Source organism: Lepidothrix coronata, unplaced genomic scaffold, assembly GCF_001604755.1.
Source record: "Lepidothrix coronata isolate B3197 unplaced genomic scaffold, Lepidothrix_coronata-1.0 Scaffold69, whole genome shotgun sequence".
Taxonomy (NCBI): domain Eukaryota; kingdom Metazoa; phylum Chordata; class Aves; order Passeriformes; family Pipridae; genus Lepidothrix; species Lepidothrix coronata.
In genome coordinates this window covers 2,842,393-2,855,112 of record NW_016690249.1, presented here as the reverse complement: position 1 = coordinate 2,855,112, position 12,720 = coordinate 2,842,393, and the positions used below count along the sequence as shown (strand labels likewise).

The window sequence follows — 12,720 nt, the reverse complement described above, 5'->3', positions numbered from 1 at the left end:
TCACAGGAACAGCCGTACCACTTAGCCTGCTGGAACAGAGTTCTGCAATGCCAGAGCTGGGTGATGGAGTGGGCTTAGGCAGGCTCTGAGCCGGCTGGGAAACCTTCCCAATGAAGCTGTGGGAAATGATGCTTACAATCAAATACTCACCAGCCTTCACTTCAAATACTGTGGACAATACCATGGACAATATAGACAATACTGTGGACAGACAATTAGCCCTTCTTTATTGTGGAATCAAGAAGAAATTTAATATCAGCTTTAGTGATTCAAGATCCTGTAGAACTGTTTAGTTTAATAGGGGTTAGCTTGGGCCTCAGCCAAATTTTTATTCGGGTCATTATAATCTGCCTACCTGAAATTCCATCCCCTATTGCAACTGGCCACAACATTCTTTATTTCCTCTCCAAAAACATGAGTACCATTGCTTTTTAATTCTATCAAATATATACATTTAAAATCTGTTAAGTAAGTTAAAATAGTAACTGTGTGGCCAGTGATGAAGGAAGCTCTGTAAAAATCCATAGGTTGCAATATATTGTTACTTGACAATATGCTCCCATCAGTCAGTAGCTTGATTACTGAAAAACTGTGTGTGCACAGAAGTATTTGTGTATCTGAAAAAAAAAGTTCATATTCTTATAAGTAAATTGGTTTGGGGAACAATTCCCTTGCATTGTTGTTAGAACCTGCTGTCAAGATGCATCATGTTTTCCTATGTAATCCAGGAGAGTTATTAAAAAAAAAAAAAGCTCCCAGGTCTCTGAATCAATATCCAGCAATGGTGTGTGCTAAATTGCCATTGACTGCTGCAAGGCTTTTTACACAAATGTTCCAATTATTTCTACTGTGATGGTAATAACAGTTGGAAGTTTAGAAAAAAATAATTGTGGTTTAGACATGGTCCCAATACAATATTAAGGAAATGAGCACTTTGAGAGCAAAGAAAGATGTAGTTTAGAACAATATATTTTCGTCAAGCAACTGAAGAGGAGGGGGAAAATCAGACACCAAAAGTTGGAATGAGAAGAAGAGGGGCAACATTCTGCGCTGAGACATTTTGTGTTTCAACATAGCTGCTCACTTATTCAAGGGTATTAATTACCTCAAAATTTCAAGCTCTGCTCTAGTAAAAAAACACTATATGTACACATATAAAATGTATTCCACTTTCCCAGCTGCTTGATCATTGAAGAATTGGTTATTTCTACAGTGACTGGCTTTACCCAGCCCAATATTTCATATCTGCAACATATTTTAAAGATGTCCACAGAGCATCTTATGAAAGGAAGCGAAAGTTTATTGGCACTTGGTTTGTTTTGTCCGTTCTTCTTCTCTGCTATCTGAGATATGTGCAAGCGCTTTTATGGCTGCAATTCTTCAGAATTTCAGCTTAAGTATCAGCTTTGTTGTCTTCTGTTCTATAGAAGTGTTTACTTAGAGGGTAATCCATCCTACAATCCTTTGTGCCACAGTTGCCTCCCTGTCCCCTTCTTCACCATTCTCACATAATAGAACAACCTCCTACCTGTTACACAGGACCTTCACCTGGAGTTCATAATCTCCTGTGACAACTTAGGCTGAGTTAAGGACACAAGATTGGAGAAGTAGAGGGGTTATTAAAAAATAATCTGCAAGAGCTAGATGTAATCAGAATGTGAGATGGAGAGAAAAGTCCAAGTTACAGTTGGCCAGAATATGAAATCCTGCTGTGTTAAAACCAGTTATTTTCCAGAAAACCTGATGACGTCTCTAATTTTTATTCTGTAAGAAACAATGCGTTTTGTCAGAAGGAGGTTTCCAGGTGAAAAATTGTGGTTGCTCTAAGAAAAATTTTCATCTCATGTTTACCATTTCACCTTTGTTCTCACTTTGCCTTGTTAGACAATCTAGTCTACTTCACTGCATCCCAAATGCAAATACCCTGGCAGTTCTCTGCTGTCACAGCTCATTGCAGTTCATCCTGCCTTTATGGTGCATCAAGTTGAGGCTACTTGGCTGAAGTCTGAAGGCCCTTTCCTTGCCTATCTACCATTTGCTCAATAAAAAGCTTACTTCCCACAGTCTGTCTGTACAGAATGCCAGCTTTTGTCATCTACTCATTAGGTTTTCGAATACACATTTACATGTTTTTGTTAAAAGTGTCCCTCAGGTTTAGAAATTGGTTCTCTGAATATACAAAGATACCACATTAACCTCTTTAAAGACCATCTTGCTAACTTGCTTTACTTCAGTGCCTCCAAAAACTAATTCTGGTGCGTTAACACCAGTAGTTACTGCACTGGCCAGTATTGTTTCACTGTTCTCTGGTACTCCACCCTTCCTACCCCAATTAGGTCTTCTCTCCATGGGAGTCTTGTTTTATATTTAGTTTGTAATCCCCTGAGGGCAAAGATTATACTTCTGCTCCATCCAGTTTCTGGTTCCAAGCACTTTGAGAATAGATTTTTGTTATTATTATTAACAATAATAATAATAATGTACCATCCTACGAACAGAAGAAAAGTTTAATTCCCCTCCATCCACTCCATGCTCTTTTTAGCAAGGGAGAGGGAGCACAGTCAAACAGCACACACTTTGTTACTGTAGTCTGTATCTAAGCATATTTAGAGCCCTTTCACAGTGAATACTGCAAGAAGTTCCATTTATTTCAGCATTAATCACTGTGAACAAAAGTGAAAGAATTTGGCCCCAACTAATGAAAGCCAGCAGTGCTCTGCTGTTGGCAAAGTGTAGAGTGATCCTTTCCCAGAGCTTCAGAAAGCTGAAATGGAGAAGGATGAACATATAGGTGCCAATCTCTTGATAAACTGTGCAAGAGTGAAACTTTATAGTTGATCCTCATTAAAGCTACCATAAAATGGTGATAATTTGCGTATGTAAATAACAAACATGGATAGAGTGCCAGGGCACACACTAAAACATTTTGTCCTCATTCACAATGATTCTTTTCTCTATCCAAAATATTTGTTTGTTTACTTAGATGTCTGAGGACACCTAGTCAAATGCCCTTGATGCTTTTCACATAATTTGAACCACAAAATTAGTATGAAAATCACTGCAGTCTGCTATTAGGAAAACAAGCAATGCAAAACCTCAAATCTTTTCTTCCCTTCCAGTGCTAGCCCAGACTTACAACATCCCACTCAGACAATTTAGCCTGTGATAGACACAAATTCCAGAGCTCTAGGACTCCCAAAGAGATAAAGATCATTGCCAAAGTTATAAATATTACTTGATGTATTTATATCTAGGCTGTCTGAGCTACTATTTGAAGCTACAGAAGCATAGCAACACCATTTTGAGTATAGTAAACTTCAAGAAGCTTCATTACAGTCAATTCCTGAAGAACTACATTAATTATAAAATTTGGTATTGCACTGATTAGTATCAGACTGCATCGTTGATCCTGTAGATCCTGTTATTTCTTCTTTTACTTTATTACTGCTTTTTAAGAGATACAAGTGTAAGGAGCTTCTGTCCTCTAAACAGCATGCAATAACCTAGGATGCACTCTTTCCACATTTTCCTCTGCAAGACATATCCTGTTTTGTTCTTCTCGAAGTAGACAAATATTGTGAAGTGATTAAACTAACAAAAAATCCTGGCTTATGGTAATTAAGGACAAGAGCATGGAAAGGAAAGAAGCTGTACTTTTATCATAGTCTTTCCCTAGTTTACAAATAGCAAAACAAGATGTAGTCATGTTTCTTTGTACTTAGGCCTGATTCTCTTCTTACCAGGTGCATTCAAGTTTTTACAGTTACTTTATTAGGACTAGATCAGGCTGCATAATGGAATAGCTAAAAAATTAAAAACACACTGCTAATTAGAGGCCAGAATATTATGCAGTATCAATTAACTTGGTGTTTAATTACCATGGTGATTGGAAGGAACTATAAATTGCTAAATATATAATTAGAACATCACACTTTTGTGCCACAATGATATCAGAGCATGGGTTTGATTAGTTTAGACTTTCCTGCAACATTTTACATGCTTCCAAGATTTTAAGACAGATACTACTTTCATTTCTGCCAATACTCTGTTATCATTGACCAAAGGCAGATATAATAGTTCAGCTTCTTTCAAGGCAACTGGGAATTTCCTCCTTTCTCTTCATCGTATACAGTGGTTTCATTGCAATTACTCTGAAAAGAGCCATTTTGACCAGACTAGTATCAAGCAAGAAAACTGCTGTTTCTGTGGAAAATGTGCTTTCCTTTTCTTTCCCCCAGAAATGTTATCCATCTTGTTCTGGATGTCAGAATGTTTCAAGCAAGAACACTGATCAGTTGGCTACTTACACACTTAACCAACATATGAAAAATGTGTAAGAGACCAGAACTTTACCATTTTTACCATAATTTCTAACATCCTTAAAGGAAATGAAACATCTTTGTCCTCTGAATGATCCCTAACACACTACCTTCTTCAAACAGATTATGTAGAATACCTCCTATTGTGACTGCTACTACCAGGTGTAATACATCAAAAATACTTGTGATGGTAATTCGACTTCTAAACAGCTGACTATGATTAAAGGCATAAAGTAAGAATGGGCCAGTTGCTGCATGAGATGTGTTGTCATTACTCAATAGCACTGTTTTCTCTGGGGAGAAAAGTACAATATCTGATCTTGCTTCTGGATTTAGTTTTCACAATAAAGTACCTGAAACTAGGAAGATTTTTGTTAGTGCATGCCACCAAGTTTGGTCTAGGCTTGTCAGTTCAGTTATGTGGCTGATTATGAAATACAGCCATATGACTGGAATTTATCTTAGTAACCTGTGGTGAGATAACATGGTATTAACAATTGCTAGTGTCTTATCGCTGATTAGCTGCTTACAGTAAACCTAGAAGTCTAGGGACATTTTTGATAAGGTTACATCTTCAAAAAAGGTATAGAAAGGAACATAATATCTTTTGTTGTATTGCTACATTCTGGCCATCACAGCAAGCCACTGAAAAAAGGGAGATCTATCTTCCAGACAGGCTGGAAATGGTAAGATGGTGCATCCAAGTGTGGCTGCCAGAAGAGCACTGTTGAAGGTTGCAGTACTGGCTAAAGCGAGCTGGTGTTTGTGAGTAGTGACACTGCAGTGTGATACAAAACCTTCAAAACTAATTTAATTATTTCACCTCTAGACTGTGTGTCACTGATCATCTTTATAGGTCAGCTGAGTACAATATCAGAAATTAATTTCTCATTTCTACCTGGTTCCTAGCTGATAAAAGCCGGTAGCAGAAAACAGGCATGGTAGGTCTTATGCACCGGTAATGGCTGTGTTGGTAAGAGATTAAATAAAGAGAGGCCGAGGTCAGAGGCAGATTTACTGGGCAGAGGAGCTGATTGTAGGAACTGTAATCCTCTCTTCTCCCATTAACATCAGCAGGTGTTTGCTCTGGGTCATGGGATGTGGGAGTATTTACAGAATTGTGCTTCAGGATCTTGTACGTATCCATCCCTGGAAGGTATTTCTGTTCTCAAGTCAAGTCCTTTGGAGGACACTGTAGCTGGAATTGCAGGAGCAGGAGTGACATACATCATCATCACAAGTTCTAGGCAACCACATTGTCTCCACTATATCAGTGAAAGAAGAGTAGTTCGAGATTAACCTTTTTAGATCAACCTTTTAAGAACAGGGACAATGGAAAATAAATTCACAGAGTAAGCAGAAGATGTTATTAAAATTGAGTGGTAATATGGAATACATCTGTTTGTTTGTTTTTAGCTTCTATGGGTATTGCTGACATTGCAGTAACCGTTTTAATTTAAACAAGATGGGGATATTGATAATGTTTAATGTGACTGCTTTACCAGGGCATTCAGCTGTTTCAGTGTAGGGTACTCGCTGGAACTTCAGCCTCTTCTTTGCACATCACTAATACTCTGCCGAAAGAGAATGCAGTGAGTAATTGCTTGTGACTAAATGAAATGAAGCCCCTGTTGTCTTCCTCAGCTATCAGGCTCTCTGCTGCTAGTCATGCTGGGAAACAACCAGGATAGAGAAGGGGCCACTGTTACAATAGTATTTCCTAGATCACAGAAGAAGCAGAGACACAACATGGTTTCCTAAATGGGATAAGGACCCTGCTGTTGCTTTCTGGATAGTCTAGGGATGGAGGAATCAGAAGTCCTTTTAGGCTGTAGATGTGTGCGAAAAGTGCCAGGGTTTAGTTTTGAAACCTCTTAGGAGTGTAAGATCTTGTTAAAGGAGGTAATGTAGGAGGGCTGAAGGGTTGATGCAGGGGGAGAGAGGTGGGGGTAAGTGTGTGGAATGCAAAGAAAGTGGGAAAGAAACGGGAGAGGCTGTGTTGCGATGACTGTGGCTTGATCTTGGGCAGAGAGTTGATACAGAGGCCGTTGAAAATAAAACAGTTTTCTTTCCACAAAAGTCGCAGCATGGGTGAAGCACGTATTACAGCCTCCTGCGAAAAAGGTGGCTCGTTGCCAGTCGGGTTTTCTGTCACCTCTGGCCCTTCGCCGAGCGTCGAGGCTGGTGTGGCGGCGGGCGGCTTCCCGTCGCTGTCCAGGGAGCACGGAGGCAGCAACGGGAGGCGGCTGGGCGCTGACAGCAGGGCGGCCGCGGGGTCTTCGCCGGACAGTTCCCAAATGAGGGCCACGGGCAAAAGAGGGGTCACGGAATTTAGGCGCGGGGCCGCGAGGCGTGCGGTGTCCCGGGCCGTCGGTGGTGCCTGAGCTCGAGGGGCGCGGGATCCCAGCCACGGCAGGAGCGGGGCCGGACCCCGGGGCACCTTCCCCGCCCCGCGGGGGCCGCGGCGCGGGGGAGGGAGGAGAAGAGGAAGGAGGGCGGCGAAGGGTCGGGCGCGGGACGGGGCGCTGGGGAAGGCTGGCGGCGACAGCGCTGCCCTGGGGGCCGGGGCGGGCGGCGCTCAGGTGAAGGGGCCGCCCGCCCGGGGCGGCGGTGACGCGGCTGCGGCGCGGCGGGGCTGCCCCGCGGCCCCGTGTGGCCGCCGCCGCCCGTGCCCGACGAGGAGAGCGGCCGGCGGCGCTGAGCGGGGCTGCCCGGGGCGGCATGCGGAGCCGCCGAGGATGAGCAGCCAGCGCCGCCCGGCCAAGGCGCAGCTCCGGAGGTCGCTGAGCGAGCAGCTGCGGGACTCCACCGCCAAAGCCTGGGACTTGCTGTGGAGGAATGTCCGGGAGCGGCGGCTCGCAGGTGAGTCCCGCCGCGCCGCGGCTGCCGCTACCTGTCCGCAGCCGCCCGAGGGGACACCTCGGGGGATGCCTCGGCCCCAGCGGCGCGGGGGGCTCCCGATCCGAGGGAACGCTTGGGGGGCACCAGCGCCGCTGCCGCCGCCGGAGCGCGGAGACCCCGAGGCTTCAGCCAGGGCGGGACGGGAGCTCCCGGCACCGCCGCGGCTGCCGGCACGGACGCGGTCGGCAGCGGCCGGGCGGGTCGGGCTGCGGTCAGGGGCCGGGCTGCGGACAGGTCGGGCCCCCCAGCCCCGTGCAAGCAGCACCTGCCCGAGTGCGGGCGAGCAGGGCGGGGGTGGAGACACAAGCAGCCGGGCTCGGGGCGAAACCTGGAGATCCTCCCACGTCGGAGGCTCCTTTTGAGCATCTTCGAAACCAAGGGGGCTGACGTTGCCTCCGGGAAGCAAGCTCATCTGCTTCGCTGATCAGTTTCCTAGTCACTTGCAAGTCCAGGTTGGTTCCTCCTAGGGTTTGCATGTGAGGAGTACCACAACTCCCGAAGAAAAATGGTCTGGTTTATTTCAGCCACTTTTATAGCTTTGGGGCACCTAACTGTTCTGGAAAATCGGCCTCCTGCAGTCTTAGAATCCCCAGGTGTGGACCGGGACACAGAGCAGGGCAGGTGCTCCAGTAGGTGAGGTCACATTTAGAGCAATGCTATTGCAGCAGCACAGTCGCTTTAGACACACAAACATACAGCTAATTTGTATTTGTAAAATACTTTGTGAATTAGAAGATCTCGAGGGTACATGGCAAGTGCAAGGTAGAGTTATTATACTGGAAAACAATACATCAAGATTTATGAGCAGAATCCTGTATAATGAAGTCTAATTTGTAAAGATGGATTCCTCTGCCACATCCTATAGCATTGTTAGGAGTTTGGTGACCTTGTCTAGGGCACTGTGACCTAGTATTGTGTAATGCAGAGGTAAATGATATAGGTCTTCAGACTGTGTCTACGGCACATTATTTCTTATGTATTAAAGTAACAGATAAAAATTGCATGGTGATTTTTTGAAAAATTCATCTAAACTGGGTGGCTTCAATAATGATTTACTAAACTGGCTAATTTTGTTATAATATGGCTACCCAAAATACTAAATTGTCTTTACATTTAATCCACTTATTCCTATATTGATAGCAGATGCCAGCAGACATTCAGCAAGGATATTGTTGTTTTGCTTTTTTTTTTCTGGTCAGAGACAACTATTGCTTGATTGAGCAAAGGACCTGGGCAGGCTGCCATGAAACTGTAGCCAACTTCTTAAAGCAGCTGGATGTTAAAATTGATGGAGTCAAAACTTTTTATTTAAGTTGGATAGAATACTGATGTCCTGGGCTTATGCACTGCCATAATTTAAGTGCTATTCATAATATGATGTGAGACACTGATACACATGCCTTTTAATTAAATTAATTGTCTGATGACATAACAAGATATGTACAAATATCATCTGTTGATTCCAGAGATGTTCTGATGCTTTTCTGTCTCTGGCATTTTTGTCCTTGTTTTTATATTTATTTGTCCCTTTGATCCACGTAGCTGCAGTGTATATTCCTAGGCCTCTTCTTCCAGCTTTTGTTAATGAGAAGGCAGGGAATTTAAGCTGCTCTAAATGTGTCGTTATTTGCTGGTTGCCAGATGAGCGTCTTCTCCATCGTAATAGGTCCAATCCCAGTCAGGTTGTACAAGTTCCCTCCTTTTCCTCCAAGTTGATATTGCAGTTCAGCCCTGACTGACAGTGTAGCTGGTAACTAGTGTTAAAGAGCAATGACCAAAACAAAATGGAGTTTTAATCATCAGTGTGCTGTCATATTCCAACCATCAAGCCAAATAAAGACTTGTGATTAAGTCATTGCTGTGAAGACAGCTTTGCAGGCACTTAAATAGTTATTTTTTTGGTCTGCTTTACTTTTTTATTTATTTGTTAAGGATCCAGACACCAGTAGTCCAACATATACCTGTAAAGAAAGTAAGCACATGACAGCTTAATTCACAAAAATTATATAATTGTTGGGGTTGGATGAGATGCTCGGAAGTCTCTAGTCTAGTCTGCAGCTCAGAGCAGGATCAGCACTGGGAGCAGGGCAGGTTGCTCAGGGCTTTCCCCAGTGCTCCTTGGGAAGAGTTTCTGCTCTGATGTCCTTGTGCTGGAACAGAGGGCAGGAGTACACTATTGGGCAGCGGGTGTGTGAGCTAGAGAAAGGAGCTGAACCTTGGCTAGAGCAAGGAGAGAGCTGAGCTTTGGCTTAGCTGTTCTCAAAGAGGCAGACAGCATGGCTAGGTTGCTCTGGAAAGTAGGCTGTGCATAAAAAGACTAACACAGTATGCTCCTTCCCTCTCTCCCTCCCCCTTTGCAACAGAGGTGATGAGCAGCCTGGCTCTTGGTGACAGCGCTGCTCCGTACTGTCTGTTTTTCAGGACAGATCTATGGTGCCCAGAAGCTCTTAGTCACTCTTTTGGATTCACTGATTGGGATTTGTTTTTTAAACAATGAGGGTACCCTCTACAGTGCCAAAAATGGCACCCTTAGGGTTTTTTGTGCTTTTCATAATTTTTGCAGAGGTATTTTACGCTTTCTGTGTTTTCACTATGCTTATGGTTTAAATTGGAATGCACAAACTGAATGGGAAATGTACCAGAATTTTAAGGCCCTGTAAGGACCTATTTGCCTTAAAAGTTATATAAAATACTGTTGGTTTAATGTAATCTCGAACCACTATGTCGTTATTGAAAACCAGTGTTTGAGGAATTTAACTTGGGTATTTAACAGACTCTCCAAAAGCAATGACCTAAGCTGATTCTGAGATCCCTGCTCAAATCATGATCACCTGTTACAGTAAAACACAAGTTGTTGTTACATTTCTTGTATGTAGGGGAAAAGTGCCACTCTCTATCTGGCATTCTTTCACTTATTATATACTAAAATAAAATAAAAATTTAGTTTTGAAATTTGGTACTTTGAAGTCAGGAAACACCAGATGTAAGGATGCTGGTTGCTGTATTGTGCAGCCTCCTCACAGGGTATGATTGTTAAGACTGACAGGATTGGCATGATCATCTTACCTTTTTTTGCACAGAATTTTTCAGCCTCATTCACTGTACAAAGTAATGATCCCCATTGCTGAATCTGTTAACCTAGAGCCTGCTGTACTGCAGCTTTCTCAAATCCTGGACTGAGCACAGAATTACAAATTCCTTTAAGAGTTCATGAGCATGGTGCTTAGGAGCAGGTCATATCATTAATGTTTTGGTTGTATTCCTAGAAGCTGTATGGTTATATTGTTCCCATTTTACAGATAGAAACCAGAGGCACAATGAGACTGAACTCAAGAATACCAAGTCTTGAGAGTTAGAATTTGAATTTTCTACTTTAATATTCAAATTGTGGCTCTCAGTGGTTCCTGTTGCACATTTGGGTTCTAACTGTCCTGCACCCAGGGAAAGAATAACTTGCAGTTTCTGGTGGTCTGGTCAGATTTTTTTTCAAGTGACTTGGTGGAAAACAGAAAAGAATGGAACCACAGGGATAGTTTACTTGGCATAGTCTCAGAAACCTGTTTTTTTTTGCTGTATGCTGTCTCCCACCCTGCAGGGGTCCTGCAGCTGCTGGCTTAGCTGGTATGTGGTGCTGATACATGACCAGACCACTGTATATCATCAGATGCGATCCTTGGAAACTGAATGTGAGGATGAAGTTAAGACTTAGCCCTAATGCCTAGTGGGAAGAGAGTTGAGTTAGAATTAAGTGGATGACTTCAACTCTGAAACTTACTTAAGTTTGAAAACTTCATGACCCTAACATTCTTCTAATAATAGAAAGCTTTGTCTCCAGTTTCCTCAGTTTAGCTTTTAGCTGTGGTTTAGCAATCTACACAGATAGCTGCCAGGATTTCTGCTCTGAAAGGCTGCCTTCACTGTGTCTATGGCAAAGATACACCCTCAGTCTTTTTTGCCAAATCTCTTCTCACCTAAGCTTCATGTCCCACAATACTTTGTATGTTCCGTGTTCTTGAAGAGATTAAATCCCTACTTGATTTCCTCTAGCTTTTCTGGTACAATTCCTCTTATCTCTTCATTGACATCCTCTCTACTGCCTGCTGCAACAGCAGTACCAGGCAGGATACCCTTGAGCACTGTCCCAACTCCTGCTCAGCTGCAGAGCTCTTCAGAAGCAACTGCCTGTGGTAGTTTTGGGGAGGGATTTTGGATATTCCCACTCTTTTCTTGGCTTGGCCATGCTCTGAGTAAGCACACTTTGGGATCAAGTTTTCCGCTAAGTCTCCAGTGGTTTGCTCAGACTGCCATTTCAAAATTTTTTAATTTGTCCAAGTTTGGACAGATTTTTCAAGCACTGTTGCTAGAGTTACTCTGGAACCTTCACTGTGAGGTTACAGGTTTTTGTTCCGAAGGATGAAGCGCTAGCGTCTCAAATCAAGTGGCATGAAAATGTACAGTGGGACAACATAAGATTGACTAATTTTTTTCTTAGAAATGGGTTACCTGAAGCTTCAAAAATTGAAACAGGAGCATGAGGCAGGCTCATGAGTAAAAGAAAATTTTAGTCTAAAGAAGCCAAAATTAAGTTGTTAAATGGAAAGTTTTAGAAGACCTACTCTAGGATATCCTTAACTGTTCAGGCGGACCTATATTAATTGGCAGCTACAAGTATCTCTTCAAATATGAGTGAAATGCATTTATGTCAGAGATGAAATGGAACATTATTTGAAGTAGGTTAGAAAATGGAGACTTATTTGTCTAGCAGAAAATAACTGCCACATTCAGGATGTGGCAAAAATGTCAAGGCAATGCACCTGTTCCTCTTAAAAGTAATTTGTGGTTGGTTTGTGTTTTATTGTGGGTTTATTGGGTGCAAATGAACAAGCCTAAGTTTGTAATTGCACCTCTGGCAGCATGATGCTTCCTGGCACCAGCTGATCTGTTGATCCTGGTGAATACAGAAGTGAAAAGTGGGTCTTAAAAAGCTATTGATCACAACCAGAACTATATGAATTTTAGCACAGTTTTCTGTCATGCCTGTATGGAGGCAAAAGCAGTTATGTTTCTGGAGCCTAATTACAGAAGTATTAAATCTATAGGTTCCTCATAGTTTTTATTTTTCATTTAAAATGGAACATTTTTAAGAACTTGCTTTTGAAGTTTGTACTCTGAAAAGCTGAAGTCTATTTTGATATGAGATAACTGTTAGGAGAGCCGAAAAGAAACACGTGTACCAGGCTCCCAGGTCCTCTGAGAACTCCTGAGCAAAGGCAGGCATCATGCTATGGGGCCAACTTTGAGTCTGTAGAATCTTGGTATTATTATATTATTGAAATTTATTCTTAATTAAGACCTTTGTGTACATGCAAATGTGGCAGGTTAATCTACTTAAAGCCATTCATGGAAAGAGTGACATTTTTTATAAAATAATGTTGGCAGGTCAGTTTTCATTAAAGACTGTGGGAGATGTACATGTGAAAAATGTGGGTTTTGTTGTGGC

The 12,720-nt window shown here is 42.7% G+C and overlaps 1 protein-coding gene across 3 annotated transcripts in view; it reads left to right on the top strand.

The window, feature by feature from the left end:
• The window catches only part of STARD13 (StAR related lipid transfer domain containing 13), a 293,161-nt gene that overhangs the window by 143,198 nt on the left and 137,243 nt on the right, over positions 1 to 12,720 (top strand). The gene's annotated exons all lie outside the window — the stretch shown is intronic.